The sequence below is a fragment of the Tamandua tetradactyla genome, chromosome 2, assembly GCF_023851605.1.
Source record: "Tamandua tetradactyla isolate mTamTet1 chromosome 2, mTamTet1.pri, whole genome shotgun sequence".
Taxonomy (NCBI): domain Eukaryota; kingdom Metazoa; phylum Chordata; class Mammalia; order Pilosa; family Myrmecophagidae; genus Tamandua; species Tamandua tetradactyla.
Window position 1 is genome coordinate 204,977,337 of NC_135328.1, and position 17,367 is coordinate 204,994,703.

Consider the following 17,367-nt stretch of genomic DNA (forward strand, 5'->3'; position numbering starts at 1 on the left):
CTTAACACAAGGGCTTGACCTATTGACTTTGGAGTCCTTAAGGTTTTTTGAGACAGTATCAGAGGTTTCTCCAATGGTAAAGCTTAATAGTTCCATATTTTTTCTCCCATCCCTCAAGGGACTTTGCCAATACTTTTTAATAATCTGTTCAACATACTCTGGGATATATCCGGGCATTACATGAAGCTATACAGAATTATAAGTCCTCATTCACATTCTGGGCTCCATGTGTTTGGGCTGTTTAAACGATCTACCCAGACAGATAGATTGTGTTAGATTATGTGCTACAGAATATTTACGTTTTGGGCAAAATAAACCTCTCTTCCTTTGGTCTCATTGGGTAGATGAAGAGACAGAAACTTTAAAAGGAACCAAACAGAAATAATGAATTGAAAGAGTACCTTGCGAGTGGCGGGCATGATAACAATTTCTCAAGTGTTGCAAGGAGGCTCAGGTTGTCATTGTTGCAGTTTTATCGAGCCAGGAGACTTTATGACATTGGAGCCCTGTCACTGTGTTGTCTGCAGGTGCGATGGCGCTTCTCCGGGGCTTTTGGGGCTTGTTGAGTTCTCTGGGAAAGTCGGGAGCGGAGCTCTGCTCGGGTTGTGGAAATCGATTGCGCTTTTCTCTCAGTTTTGCGTGTACACCGAGATGGTTTTCATCCACCGTGGGTGCTTATCCAAAGAAGCCTTTGACTTCATATGTTCGCTTTTCTAAAGAACAGCTACCCATGGTTAAAGCTCAGAACCCCGATGTAAAAAGTTCAGAACTAATTAAGAAAATCGCTCAGCTGTGGAGGGGACTTCCTGATTCAGAGAAGAAAATATATGAAGACGCTTACAGGGCAGACTGGCAGGCATACCAAGAAGAGATAAACAGAATTCAAGAACAGCTAACTCCAAAGCAGATCATGTCTTTAGAAAAAGAAATCACGCAAAAACGTTTAAGAAAGAAAGCATTAATTAAAAAGAGAGAGTTAACAATGCTTGGAAAACCAAAAAGACCTCGATCAGCTTATAACATTTTTATATCTGAAAGCTTCCAAGAAGCTAGAAAGGATCATCACAGGCAAAAATGAAGACTGTAAATGAAAACTGGAAAAATCTATCTGCATCTCAAAAGCAAGTATATATTCAGCTTGCTAAAGATGATAAAATTCGTTATGATAATGAAATGAAATCATGGGAAGAACAAATGATTGAAGTTGGACGAAATGATCTTATACGTCGCAAAATGAAGTACCAAACAAAAGATGGCACTGAGACTTGTTAAAATATAAGATTGAGTTCATAATGGATAGGTTCAAGAAACCGATTAGGTGTCAATACCTGAAGCTTGTGAAATTGCAAAGGATAAAATTGGGAACATTTTATATTCTTTTTTCTTTATCCCACAGACTTCTGCCAATTTAATATATTATGTATTAATATCTTTGCCTTAGAAAACCCAAGCAGATATAAGTTCAGGCTAAATTATTGTGTTTAGAAACTACTGAGGATCAAAATAATGTATACAAATGTAACAGTGAATCATTTTACCCTTTGATAAAGGTAAATTAGACTGTGAACTTTTTTAGACTGGATGACAACTATGAAAAGATGATTCATGTTTCCTTATGTTGTGGATGTAGGAGTTTGCGTTTCAGAATTGTCCCAAATTGTAGAAGCCAGTGTTGTATGATATAATTGCATATTTTTAAAAAACAGTCAGAACTCATGTAGGTAAAATTCCAGTTCCTACATATAATTCATAAAAGGGACTGAGAGATTTATAAACTTTCCCCTCTTTGGGAAAAGTTTTTTTTCCTTAAAGTAAAAACTAAAAAATTATGTACCAAATCTATGCATTTTGTGTTATATTGCATGGAATTTAAAAATTTCATCTTTGTTTAATTTTACATGTTTCCAAATTATGTGTTTTAAAATGAAACATTGGTTTTATAATGCCTTTTTTTTTTTCCTTTTTTAACTGTGGAACCTTTTTTTCTGAATTATTGTCTCTCCGGTGGGCGAGCATATTTATCCAGAAAGAGAGACCTTGTCTATGTTTTAAAATGAGAGATTTAAAAGCAAAAGTCTCTAGATTTTGAATCTATTATTTCTAAACAGATTCAAATGTTATTTTGCAAAGCATCTGAAGGCCTTATATAAGGAGACAGCCAACTACAGCCCACGTGCCAAATCTGGTCTTTGGGTCAAATCCAGCCCACTGCCTGCTTTATATGGCCTCAGTTGTGTTTACATTTTTAAATGGCTAAAAAAAAAAATTCATGACACATGAAAATTAATATTACATTCAAATTTCAGGGTTCATAAATAAAGTTTTATTGAAAGACAAAAAAAAAATAATGAATTGAAGATGACAATGGAAACAAAAAATTCCCAGGAGGGTTTCAACAATAGATTAGAGCTGGCAGATGAAAGAATCAATGAAATAGAAGACAAGAAAATGGAAATGAATCAAGGTGGGGAGCAGAAAGGAAAAGGAATTATACAAAGCAAAAATAGCTTAAGAGGCTTCTAGGATGCCATCAAGCATACCAAAATATGCATTATGGGGGTCCCAGAAGGAGAAAAAAGAGAGAAAGAGTCAGAAGGAATACTCAAAGAAATAATGACAGAAAACTTTCCAAACTTAGCAAAACATGTGAATATACACATTCAAGAATCCCAGAGAACACCAGGTAGGACAAACTTGAAGAAAAACATGCCCCGTCACATATAGATCAAACTGTTGAATGCAAAGGACAAGGAGAGAGTTCTGAAAGCTGCAAGGGAGGCCTGATTAGAGTAACTGCTGACTTTCCATCAGAAACCATGGAGGAAGGAAGGCAGTGGGTTGAAATACTTAAAGTGCTGAAAGAAAACAACTGCCAATCAATAATTTTTTTTATCTGGTGAGACTTTCTTTCAAAAAATGAGGGAAACATTAAGGCATTCCCAGATAAACGAAAACTGAGGCAGCTCATCACCCCTGCCCTACAGACCAGTGTTAAAAGGAGTTCTTCACACTGAAAGGACAGGCCACTAGACCGTGGATCAAAGGGACTTAAAGGAATAAACACCTCCAGTAAACGTAACCATTTGGGTAATTATAAAAGCCAGTATCATTGTAGTGTATTTTTTTGGTATGTAACTCTACTTCTTACTTCCTACAGGCACTAAAATGCAAATGCATAAAAATTAATGCTAAATCTATGGTTTTGGACATACAATGTATAAAAATAAAATTTAAAAAAATATAAAAAAGCATGACCCAAATATATGCTGTCTTCAAGAGACTCACCTTACATTCAAAGACAGAAATAGGTAGAAAGTGAAAGAATGGGAAAAATATATACCATGCAAGTAATAACCAAAAGAGAGCTGGGATTAACTATGCTAATATCAGATAAACTGGACTTAAAGTCAAAATAGTTAGGAGGGACAAAGACTGTCAGTATACATGTATAAAGGGGTCAATTCAATAAGAAGACATAACAATTATAAATACATATGCACCTAACAGTAGAGTCCCAAACTATTTGCAGCAAATACTGACAGAATTTGAAGGGAGAAATTAATGGTTCTACAATAATAGTAGGAAATACAAATGCTGAGTGAAGTTAGCCGGACTTCAAAAGGATAGGTACTGTATGAGTCCACTTTTATGACCACCAAAAAGGTATAATCAGAGGCTTATAATACAGAAGATAGGGGAGTTAGAGATACATAGAAGCTAGAGATGGGTAAACCCTTAGCTAATGAGATTGAACTTCAGTGTAAGGGAATAGATAGCAGTGAAGGTGATTCTCTAGTGGGTCTAGAAGTAATATTACCATATTAAAGATGAACAGGATTGTAAGGGGTTGTATAGACCTACGTGTCCCACTGACTCACACTAGAAATACGAATGAGTTCTCGTAAGAATTACTTCAAAGATATGATTCTTGTATAAAGAGTGCTTAAGTCCAGGGTACAGGGGGAAACTGCTATTGCGTGCTATGAGCTATGTTCAAAAGGAAACCATCAGCGCTACCACAGCAACAGCAGAGGTAAATAATGTGGTGAGGGACAAGAGTTAAGAGGAGGTTTAGATTTCCTATTTGGCAAGGGTGTGTCTACTGGTTTTCTGTCTCTTGGGAACAATGAAATTATCTAAAATTGAGAATGTGGTTGGACTGCGGACTTTGGGCCCTCTACATGATGCCCGATGAATGCAGGTGGCTGAAGGATGCACTGACGGAGTAGATTGGTGAACGATGGAGTACATTTGTGAACAAAGGTTTGCTACTACAAAAAGAAACAATGTCGTGAGACATGTAACGATGTGAATGAACATGTGGGACATTTGGTGAGGCAAAATAAGCCAGAAACAAAAGAACAACAATGGTACAGTCACTTTTAGAAAATGCTTACAGGAAAGCAGGAACCAAATTGTAAATTTTAAAGCAGACACAGTAAATCCGGAATGGTGATTATTATTTTTGGATTTTGAGAGTCTGTTTTATAATATAATCTGGTATTTAGAAATAATGAAGCCAAACAGGTTGGGGTTAAAGTAATTCAGAACATAGGGGTAAGGAAGACAGTGTCTATATTTTAGAGCCACACATACTCTTTGAGACCAATGGAAGAAAGGTTTATTTGATCTGGAACTGAAGTTTTCTGTAGTGCATAATCTAATTCAACCTATCTGTATAGCTCATTTGAACAACTGAAAACACAGGAAGCACAGAATAAGAAAGAGGTCCTTTAATCCTGTGTAGATTATTGTAATGCCTGGAAACATCCGAGAGTATATTAAGCAGATAATCAAAAAGTATTGGCAAAGTCCCCTGAGTCAGGGGAGAAAGAATATGAAACTATTAAACCTTACCATCAGGGAATCTTCTGATACTGTGTCAAACTTTCGGGATACCCAAATCAATAGGCCATGCCCTCCATCATGAGTCTTATTCTTGTGAAGCTTATGTAGGTAGCAGAGAAGCTCAGACTACCTATAGGCATGCCTGAGAGTTACTTCTGGAGGACCTCTGTTGTTACTTAAATGTGGCCTCAGTCTCTCTAAGCCCAACTCTGCAAGTGAAATCATTGCCCTCCCCCCTACGTGGGACATGACTTCCAGGGGTGAAAGTCTCCCTGGTGATGTGGGAGATGACTCCCAGGGATGAATCCAGACCTGGCACTGTGGGATCAACAATTACATCCTGACCAAATAGGGGAAAAGACGTGTAATTAATAAAGTATCAGTGGCAGAGAGAATTCAAACAGAGTCAAGAGGCTACTCTAGAGGTTGCTCTTACACAAGCTTCAGGTGGACCTTGCTACCTATATAACCTGCCAACCCCCAACCGGGACCATTCCAGCCAATCCTAAAGACACCTAGGGCAATATATAAGATACCACAGGGTTCCAGGCCGTAGAGTAACTTTCCAGAAACCTATGACCTCCAGATGGGTCCATGGTCCAAATAAGTCCTGAAACCTAGTCCAGCCTCTCCAGAACATCAGATAGTTCCATCTCCCTATCCCATATTAGTGACAGACCCTTCCAATATCAAAAATTTAGAATTTCCATAGCCCAACCAACCCAAAGAGAGTATGGAAAGATCAAAGGTGATGGTGGAATTATACTTAGAATATAGGACTTAAATGAATATGAATGCTGAATCATTAAATTGATATCTCTTTTAGTCTCCAGTACTTTAAAGCAGCTAGAAGTGAAAACCTAAAATTGTCAAACTGTAACCCTTATCAAAGTCTGAAATATGTTCTACAACTAATTGTGGTGCTGTGCTTTGAAATTTATAGCTTTTATATATATATGTTATTGTTCACAAAAAAAGAAGGAAAAATGTCAATTGTGATGATAAAAAAAAGTATCTAAGCCCTCTAGCCTCCTTTATTCTGGAGCAGATAGAAGGCCCATGACAAAGTCTGGAATCTATCCTGCAACCACTTGTTGAAGAGTGCTTTGAAAACTATTGCTTTTTTATTTCTTTGCTTTGTATATATGTTATACTACGCAAAAAAAAAAAAAGACATGTCCCAATAAAGTTACTGGACTTCAATGCTAAGGAAAATAAAAAGGGAAATACAAAACTTGAGTACACTCTAAACCAACTAGACCTAACAGACATATATAGGATACATCACCCAATAACAATAGACTACACGTTCTTTTAGAGGGCACATGGACCACTCTCCAGGATAGACTAAATCTTAGGTCACAAAACAAGTCTCAACAAATTAAAAAATATTGAAATCATACAATGTATCTTCTCCGACCACAGTGGAATGAAGCTAGAATTCAACAACAGGGAGAAATGGAAAATTCACAAATTTGTGGAAATTTAACAATACACTCTTAAGCAACTAATAGATTAGAGAGGAAATCACAAGGGAAATTAGGAAGTATCTTGAAGTCAATGAAAATGAAAATAACAATATGCCTAAACTTATGAGATGCAGCAAAGTGCTGAGAGAGAAATTTATAACTCTAACTGCCTACATTAAAATAGAAGAAAGGGATGGGCCGTGGTGGCTCAGCAGGCAGAGTTCTCGCCTGTCATGCCAGAGACCTGAGTTCAATTCCTGGTGCCTGCCCATGCAAAAAAGAAAAAAATATATAAGAAAGGTTTCAACTTGGAGACCCAACTTTGAAAGTGGAAGAACTAGAAAAAGAACAAACTAAACCCAAAGAGAGCAACAACTTCAATGACCTAGATGAAATGAGCAAATTCCTAGAAACACAAACTATCTACAGTGACTTGGGAAGGAACAAAAGATCTCAAGAAATCAACAACTAGTAAAGAGAATGAATCAGTAATGGAAAACTTTCCAAAAAGAAATGGCTAGGATCAGATGGCTTCACAGGGAGATTTTACTGAACATTTCAAGAAGAATCGTGACCAATCCTACTCAAACTCTTCCAAAAAATTGAAGAGGAACATTCCTCAAATCACCCTCTTATCAAAGACAGATAAAGATACCACAAAAAAAATTTACAGATCAATATCTCTTATGAACATCGATACAAAAATCCTCAACAAAGTACTAGCAAATTAAATTCAATAGAAGATTAAAAGAATTGTATACCATGATCAAGGGGGATTTATCCAGGTATACAAGGGTGGTGTATTACCTTGCTAAGCTGCTCAAAGCAGATACCATAAGATGGTTTCAGCTTAAACAATGGGAATTTATTAGCTTACAAGCGTACAGTTTTGAGGCTGTGAAAATATCCAAATCAAGGCATCAAGGCAATCCTTTCTTCCCGAAGACAAGCTGCTGGCAATCCTTGGGTCCTCTGCCACATGGAAGGCACATGTGGCATCTGCTGTTCTCTCCCCTCCCTTCAGGGTTTTTTGTTTTTGTTTTTGTTTTCAGCTTCTTGCTTCTATGACTTTCTTTTTCTCTGTATTCATCCTGCTTATAAATTACTTCAGTAAGAGGATTAAGACCTACCCTGGGCCACACCTGAACTGAAGTAACCTCATCGAAAGGTCCTACTTACCCTAAGTTTATACCCACAGGAATAGATTAGCTTTAAGAACATGATTTTCTGGGTACATACAGTCCCAAACCATCACAGGTGGTTCAACATAAGAAAATCAATTCCTGTAATACATCACATTAGAAGAATGAAGGAAAAAAAACCAGAAAACCATGATCATCTCAACTGATGCAGAAAAGGCATTTGACAAATTCAGCACCCCTTCTTGATAAAAACACCTAGGAAACTAGTTTTCAAAGGAAATGGCATCAACTTGACAAAGGGCAAAGGGAATAACTAACATTGTACTTAATGGTAAAGTATTGACCCGGAACAAGACAAGGATGTCCAGTCACCACTGTTTTTCAACATTGTACTGGAAATTATAACCAGAGCAATTAGGCAAGAAAAAGAAATAAAAGGCCTCCAAATTGGAAAGGAAGAAGTAAAACTTTCTCTATTTGCAGTGACATGATCTTATATACAGAAAATCCTGAAAAATCCACAACAAAGTTCCCAGAGCTAATAAATGAATTCAGCAAAATAGTGAGATGCAAAATCAACACCCCAAAATGAGTAGTGTTCCTATACACAAGCAATAAGTAATTGGAAGAGGAAATCAAGAAAAATTTATTTACAATAGCAACTAAAAGAATAAAATATCTAGAAATAAATCTAATCAAGGATGTAAAGGACCTGTACCCAGAAAACTACAAAACATTGCTAAAATGAATCAAAGAAGATCTAAATAAATGGAAGGACATTCCATATTCATGGATCATTAAGATTCAATTCTACCTGAAGTGATTTTCATATTCAACACAATCCCAATCAAAATTCCAACAATCTTTGTAGAAATGGAAAAAACAATCCTTGAATTTATATGGAGGATAAAGGGCCCTGAATAGCCAAAGCCATCTTGAAAAAGAAGAATGACGTTGGAAGATTCCCACTTCCCATTCTTAAAACTTATTACAGGGCGGGCCATGGTGGCTCAGCAGGCAGAATTCTAGCCTGCCATGCCAGAGACCAAGGTTCGATTCCCGGTGCCTGCTCAAAACAAACAAAAAACACAAAAAAACCATATTACAAAGCCACAGTAATCAAAACAGCATGGTACTGGCACAAGGACAGACATAGACCAATGAGGGCTCAGAAAGCAACACTCATATTTATGGCCAACTGATTTTTGACCAGGGGACAAAGATCATTCAATTGGGAAAGAACAGTCTCTTCAACAAATAGTGCTAAACTACAAATGCATAAAAAGTAATGATAAATCTATGTTTTGCTCATATAAGTGTTTCAGTTTGCTAAAGCTGCCAGAATGCAATATACCAGAACTGGACTGGCTATTACAATGTTGATTTGCAGTTCTTAGGCTGTGAAAATGTCCAACTCACAGCATCAACAGGATGATACCTGGACTCTGAAGACAAGCTGCTGGGACAGGGAATGCCTCTGTCACATGGGAAGGCACATGACCACCATCGGCTGGTCCGTACCTCCTGAGTTTCACTGCTTTCACTTCTGGCTTCAGGGGCTTCCTTTCTGAAGCCTCTGTGGGTCCTCTCAGCTTCTCTGGGGCTTTTCTCTATGAGCTTCTCTTAATTTCATCTCTTTCAGCTTCTCTGAGTTTTATGGGCTTCTTCTGTCCTTTAACTTCTCAAAAAGGACTACAGTAAGAGGATTAAGACCCACTTTGAATGGGGTAAGTCACATATCAATTGAAAGGTCCCACCTACAGAAGGTCTGTACCCACAGGAAGGACCAAAATAACACGACCTTTCCTGGGGTACATAACAGCTTCAAATCACCACAAAAGGTTAATAATGATGTAATTTGTGACAAGCACATAAAGGTAGTGGGAAGAGGAGTATGGGAACATAGCTGTGTATACTATTGAAACTAAGTTGGTATCAAATTAAGCAAGATTAGTATAGATTTAGGATGTTAAATTTATGCCCCATTGTTATTACAAAGAAAACACCTGAAGAAGCCCCAATGGACATTATTGGGACATATGAACAAATTGGAATGTTGCCTGTATGGTCTATATCAATGTTAAATTTCTTGAACTTGGAGACCATGGGAGATAAATCTAACAAAAATACAGGGGCCTTCCACCTCACTGAAATTTCTAGGTGTCCAGTGGTGTGGGGCATGTCGAGATATCCCTTCTAAGGTGAAGGACAAGTTGCTGCATCTGGCCCCTCCTATGACCAAAAAAGAGGCACAACATCTAGTTGGTCTTTTTTGGATTTTGGTGACAACATATTCCTCATTTGGGTGTGCTACTCCGGCCCATTTATTGAGTGACCAGAAAAGCTGCTAAATTTGAGTGGGGACCTGAACAAGAGGAGGCTCTGAGACAGGTCCAGGCTGCTGTACAAGCTGCTCTGCCACTTGGGCCATATGATCCAGCAGATCCAATGGTGCTGGAAGTGTCAGCAGCAAATAGAGATGCTGTCTGGAGCCTCTGGCAGGCTCCAGGAGAATCACAATCCAGACCCTTAGGATTTTGGAGCAAAGCCTTACCATCTGCTGCAGATAACTACTCTCCTTTTGAGAAACAGCTTTTGGCCTGCTACTGGGCCTTAGTAGAGACTGAACACTTAACCTTGGGCCACCAAGTTACCGTGAGACCTGAGTTGCCTATCATGAGCTGGGTGTGGTCTGACCCACCAAGCCATAAAGTTGGGCATGTGCAGCAACACTCTATTGTAAAATGGAAATGGTATATACGAGATAGGGCCAGAGCTATGACCTCTTGGGGAGTTCTTTACAATGAATTGACTGAGGAAGAGAAAACTTGGGCCTGGTTACAGATGGTTCAGCCCGATATGCAGGTACCACCCGAAAGTGGACAGCTGCAGCATTACAACCCCTTTCTGGGGTGTCCTTGAAGGACAGTGGTGAGGGGAAATCCTCCCAGTGGGCAGAACTTCTAACAGTACACCTGGTTGTTCATTTTGCTTAAAAGAAAAATTGGCCAGGGGTGCGTTTGTATACTGACTCATGGGCTGTTGCTAATGGTTTGGCTGGATGGCCAGGGACTTAGAAAGACCATAATCGGAAAATTGGTGACAAAGAGGTCTGGGGAAGAAGTATGTGGATAGACCTTTCTGAGTGGGCTAAAAACATGAACATACTTGTATCCCATGTGAATGCGCATCAGAGGGTGACTTCTGCAGAGGAAGGTTTTAATAATCAAGTGGATAAGATGACCCGTTCTGTGGATACCAGTCGGCCTCTTTCCCCAGCAACTCCTGTCATTGCCCAATGGGCTCATGAACAAAGTGGTCATGGCGGTAGGGATGGAGGTTATGCATGGGCTCAGCAACATGGACTTCCACTCACCAAGGCTGACCTGGCTACAGCCACTGCTGAGTGCCCAATCTGCCAGCAGCAGAGACCTACACTCAGCCCCCAGTATAGTACCATTCCCCAGGGTGACCAACCAGCTACATGGTGGCAGGGTGATTACATTGGACCACTCCCTTCATGGAAGGGGCAGCGATTTGTTCTAACTGGAATAGACACATACTCTGCATATGGGTTTGCTTTCCCTGCACGCAATGCTTCTGCCAAAATTACCATCCGTGGGCTTACAGAATGCCTTATCCATCGTCATGGTATACCACATATCATTGCTTCTGATCAAGAAACACACTTCACAGCAAATGAAGTGTGGGAATGGGCACATGCTCATGGAATTCTCTGATCTTACCATGTTCCCCATCATTCAGAAGCAGCTGGATTGATAGAACGGTGGAATGGCCTTTTGAAAACTCAATTACGGTGTCAACTAAGTGGCAATACCTTGAAAGGCTGGGGTAATGTTCTCCAGGAAGCTGTGTATGCTCTGAATCAGCGTCCGCTGTATGGTGCTGTTTCTCCCATAGCCAGGATCCATGGGTCCAGGAACCAAGAGGTGGAAATGGGAGTGGCACCACTCATACTACCCCTAGTGATCCACTAGGAAACTTTTTGTTTCTCGCCCCTGCGACCCTGATCTCTGCTGGTCTTCAGGTTTTAGTTCCAAAAGGGGGAGTGCTTCCACTTGGCCTTTCCCACCATAATAGCCCTCACTGCACGAGTTAGAGAGCCAATGTGGGGATTCTGCCAGTTGCTCAGTATGTCTATACCAATCATACATTCTGGAACTGGGGAAATAACTAAAGATTGGGTCTGGACCCACTGTGAGACGGATCTGAGCTAAAACTCCACTGATCACCTGGCCTCCATAAGCCCCCACTCTGACTGGTGGATGAGAGTGACGTTTTGGGCCTCCTGGAATTAATGTCACTTCTGAACCAGTGTCTAATAATCCCCAAAATATCTGGTCATTTCCTTTTCCCCAATGCACAGTTACCCTGGTAAAAAGCCATCGGTCTCCTTGTGGAAGTCTTAGAAGAAGATTAATAGTATAAATTTGTGGCAGTGTAACAGGATTCTCCCCCCAAAAGGGACCTGGCCTCCCCTTCATTCAAGAGGCTCTGGGTCTGTAAACTGTTTCAAGTCTGGAAATTGATTAAGGGGCCGTGACTCTGTGTTTTTGTAATTCAGGTTAGACTTCTGTTCACTTGACCTAGAACTCTTTTGTTTATACAGCTCGAACAAGAATTCAGTAGACTGCCCTTCTATTGTATTTCTAGGTACCCCATGATTTACTAGCCAATGCCACAAATCTCTGTGAGTCATATAATTTTGATGCCTCCTTTGAGTTTGCTGTCTATTATAATAGCCACATCTACCCTGTCTTTGGCGATTAAGTACTGCCACCTGGCCTCTGCCAACTCGCAATCCCGTCATCCCCATTGTGTGTAAGGATTCCAGCTCAGTGACAGCAGTTCCTACAGTAATATCTGACCTACAGAGAAGTGCAACCACAGAGCTCTTCAGGGATGATGATGCTAGTCTCACAAATTTATTTCTCACTGTTCTGGTAAAAGTTGCATCCTCCGGACATTTCTGGGGTGTGAGAGCAGGCTTTGCATGATAAACCCACTCAAACATTCCAATCTCTCCAAGCCTCTGGATCCCCTCATCTACATTATACCAGGGCAGTTCTGGCATTTCAAACTCAGGTAATGTTGGCCACCGTTTGATCCATGTTTCAACCAACCATCCAAATGAACTGTTAATACCTTTTCTAACCCCTTGAGCTATAACATTGAATGCAGAATCTCTGCTTAGTGGGCCCATATCAATAAATTCAGCCTGATCCAGCCTTATATTCCTCCCACCATTATCCCACACCCTTAAAATCCATTGCCACACATATTCCCCTGATTTCTGTCTATATAAGTTGGAAAACTCACACAATTCTTTTGGAGTATAACGTACCTCTTCATGTGTGATACTTTGTACCTCACCTTTAGGGGCCTATTGGGATTTTAGTCTAGTTATAGGTCTGGAGGAAATGAGGGGTGGTGGGGGTGGGTCATGAAAAGAATTAGAAATATCTTCCAAGCCATTTGCTTCAGGGCCTTCATTTGCAGTTTCATCTGGTGAAACAGGATTAATCACTCTAGGGCTAATCCCTTCAGGAGAAGGTTGGGTGGCCAATTCCTCAAGGCAGGCTGGAGGTGGGGTGGCTGTGTCCTCAGGGAAGACTATTACAGGTTTATCTAGAGGAGACTCAGCATGACCTAGGGTTTCAACCTAACCCCCGACATCATTATCAATCCATATGTCACCATCCCATTTTTCAGGGTCCCACTCCTTTCCAATCAATGCCCTCACTTTAACGGCAGACACCATGCAACATTGAGAGTTCAGTTTATGTTGTAAAGTTGCTACTCTAACAATAAGATTCTGAGTCTGATTTTCAGAGATCTCAAGTCTACAGCTACAGGAAATAAGATTTTCCTTCAGGATACTCATAGAAACGTCTACATCTGTCAGATGGCGCTTAAGCTTCTCATTTGAAACCTTAAGCCCATCCCTTTCACTCCTTAATGTAGCCAGTGTATCTAACAACAACCAGCCAACATCTCTATACCTCTTATTTTCACAAAACTCTGTAAAGATCTCAAAAACATTATCCCCCAGAGCCTGGCTTTGTTCAAGCGAAGCATTAGGAGACTCGAATGGTGATATTTTGACTATCTCTTTCACCAGCTAACTCCATGGATTGGGAGTGTCATTCTGATTATGGGAATCAGAGTCCTTAGTGCCTTTGTGTACAGTCAGAGTAGAAAATCATTCATAAAAACCCATTTTTAAGATTCTGTTTCTTAAGAACCACCTCTGATACCAAGATGTATTAGTTAGGGTTCTCTAGAGAAACAGAATCAACAGGGAACACTCGCAAATATAAAATTTACGAAAGTGTCTTACGTGACCGTGGGAACGCAGAGTCCAAAATCCGCAGGGCAGGCTGTGAAGCCGACGATTCTGATGGAGGGTCTGGACAAACTCCACAGGATAGGCTCGCCAGCCGAAGCAGGAAGAGAGACTGTCTCTTCTGAATCCTCTTTAAAAGGGCTTCCAGTGATTAGACTGAGCATCACTCATTGCAGAAGACCCTCCCCTTTGGTTGATTACAAATGGAATCAGCTGTGGATGCAGCGGACATGATCAAGATTTAATTCCATGAAATGTCCTCATCGCAACAGACAGGCCAGCACTTGCCCAACCAGACAAACAGGTACCACCACCTGGCCAAGTTGACACATGAACCTGACCATGACAATGTGGTTGCATAAGTGAATATCCTTGTTTTCAGAAAAATGCATGGGAGTATTGAATGGTAAAGGAGCATGAGGTATGCAAACTACTCTCAATTGTTTAGAGAATAGATGATAGATAGATAGGTATAGATAGCTGATTGAGAGCTGATAGAAAGCTGACAAATAGATAGATAGATAGATAGATGGATAGATAGGATGATATAACAAATGTGGCTGATGTTAAAAGTTGGTAAGTTCAATATGGAATAAAAATAAATAATAGGGGGAATAAATGTTAAAATAAATTTAGTTTGAAATGCTAGTGATCAATGAAAGCTAGGGGTAAGAGGTATGGTAGGTATAATCTTTTTTTTTTCTGTTTTCGTATTATCTCTTTTTCTATTGTCTTTTTATTTCTTTTTCTGAATAGATGCAAATGTTCTAAGAAATGATGAATATGCAACTAAGTGATGATATTGTGAATTACTGATTACATATGTTAATGTTCTATTTCGTTTGCTAAATTTTTTAAATAAATAAATAAATAAATAAAAAGTTTAAGAATGAAAAAAATTGGCGGCGCCCACACCCCGCAGCAGCCGAGCCGCCCGCCCTCCTTCTCCCCTCTCTTCCTCCGCCGGCCCGCCGCGCGGCGCCCACGCCCCGCAGCAGCCGAGCCGCCCGCCCTCCTTCTCCCCTCTCTTCCTCCGCCGGCCCGCCGCGCGGCGCCCACGCCCCGCAGCAGCCGAGCCGCCCGCCCTCCTTCTCCCCTCTCTTCCTCCGCCGGCCCGCCGCGCGGCGCCCACGCCCCGCAGCAGCCGAGCCGCCCGACCTCCTTCTCCCCTCTCCTCCCCCTCCTGCTCCGGCTGCTCTCCAACCACCACGGTGCCCTCTTCCCCCGCCTTCACCGTGCTCCTCCGCCACCAGCCTCGACAGCCTTGCCGCCCTCACCTTTCCTCCTCCAGAACAGCTACTGGGGGAGTGGAGATAATACAGAGCAGCTCCCAGAGCCACGAGGGAGATCAAAGGGACAGCGTACCCCATCCTGGAACGGCTGACTACCTGGGAGAACCAGCTCCGGTGAGATCACCAAGGGGCACGGGCTTTCCTGGGTGGGACGGCAAGCGACCGGAGTCCCTCCCTTCCACCTTCCTGGGCCAGCTGGTAGAATTGGACAGGCGGTCCCCTTAGGCCGCGGCGGCTGGTGCCCCCACCACACGAGGCCCCCCGGAACAACTGAGATAGTTGGGTCGGAAATCCCCAGACTGTGGAGAACAGTGACCGGGGGATCCCTTCCAAACACGTGACTCCCCCGTCGGCTGGGAACAGTGTACTCTCCCGGGCTGCGACAGCTGGCGCCCTCCCGCCACGCTTGGTGCCCCGGGCCGACTGGCTAATTTGGCCGGACGCTCTCCTGTGCTGCGACGGCCGGCGACCCTCCCCGCGTTTGGAACCCCGGGCCGGCTGGCATTCTTCCAAGACGCTTCGGTTGCCGAACCTCCCCTATGGCGAGAGTTTTCCAGAGTTGAGGGACCCACAGCAACTTTCGCTGGTAGAACCCACAGACAGGCGTGTGCCACGAGCGCCACCTACTGGGCAGGATAGGAAGAACAGAACCCAGAGATTGCACAGAAAAATCTTTCAACCTGTGGGGTCGAACACCCGGGGAAATCTGACTAAATGCCCAGACACCAGCAGAAGATAACGGATCACGCTCAGAAAATTGAACATATGGCACAGTCAAACGAAGAAACCAATAGTTCAAATGAAATACAGGAGCTGAAACAACTAATGCTGAATATACGAACAGAAATGGAAAACCTCTTCAAAAACGAAATCGATAAATTGAGGGAGGACATGAAGAAGACATGGGCTGAACATAAAGAAGAAATAGAAAAACTGAAAAAACAAATCACAGAACTTATGGAAGTGAAAGATAAAGTAGAAAAGATGGAAAAAACAATGGATACCTACAATGACAGATTTAAAGAAACAGAAGATAGAATTAGTGATTTGGAGGATGAAACATCTGAATTCCAAAAAGAAACAGAAACTATCCGGAAAAGAATGGAAAAATTTGAACAAGGTATCAGGGAACTCAAGGACAATGTGAACCGTACAAATATACGTGTAGTGGGTATCCCAGAAGGAGAAGAGAAGGGAAAAGGAGGAGAAAAACTAATGGAAGAAATTATCACTGAAAATTTCCCAACTCTTATGAAAGACCTAAAATTACAGATCCAAGAAGTGCAGCGCACCCCAAAGAGATTAGACACAAATAGGCGTTCCCCAAGACACTTACTAGTTAGAATGTCAGAGGTCAAAGAGAAAGAGAGGATCTTGAAGGCAGCGAGAGAAAAACAATCTGTCACATACAAAGGAAATCCAATAAGACTATGTGTAGATTTCTCAGCAGAAACCATGGAAACTAGAAGACAGTGGGATGATATATTTAAGTTACTAAAAGAGAAAAACTGCCAGCCAAGACTCCTATATCCAGCAAAATTGTCCTTCAAAAATGAGGGAGAAATTAAAACATTCTCAGACAAAAAGTCACTAAGAGAATTTGTGACCAAGAGACCAGCTCTGCAAGAAATACTAAAGGAAGCACTAGAGTCGGATACAAAAAGACAGAAGAGAGAGACATGGAGAAAAGTGTAGAAAGAAGGAAAGTCAGATATGATATATATAATACAAAAGGCAAAATGGTAGAGGAAAATATTATCCAAACAGTAATAACTCTAAATGTCAATGGACTGAATTCCCCAATTAAAAGACATAGACTGGCAGAATGGATTAAAAAACAGGATCCTTCTATATGCTGTCTACAGGAAACACATCTTAGACCCAAAGATAAATATAGGTTGAAAGTGAAAGGTTGGGAAAAGATATTTCATGCAAACAACAACCAGAAAAGAGCAGGAGTGGCTATACTAATATCCAACAAATTAGACTTCAAATGTAAAACAGTTAAAAGAGACAAAGAAGGACACTATATACTATTAAAAGGAACAATTAAGCAAGAAGACATAACAATCATAAATATTTACGCACCGAACCAGAATGCCCCAAAATACGTGAGGAATACACTGCAAACACTGAAGAGGGAAATAGACACATATACCATAATAGTTGGAGACTTCAATTCACCACTCTCATCAATGGACAGAACATCTACACAGAGGATCAATAAAGAAATAGAAAACCTGAATATT

General features: G+C 41.0%; 1 pseudogene; it reads left to right on the top strand.

Moving 5' to 3' along the window:
• Positions 1 to 422: 422 nt before the first annotated feature.
• LOC143664216 (transcription factor A, mitochondrial pseudogene) lies at positions 423 to 1,478 on the top strand (annotated as a pseudogene).
• The last annotated feature ends 15,889 nt before the right edge of the window (positions 1,479 to 17,367 follow it).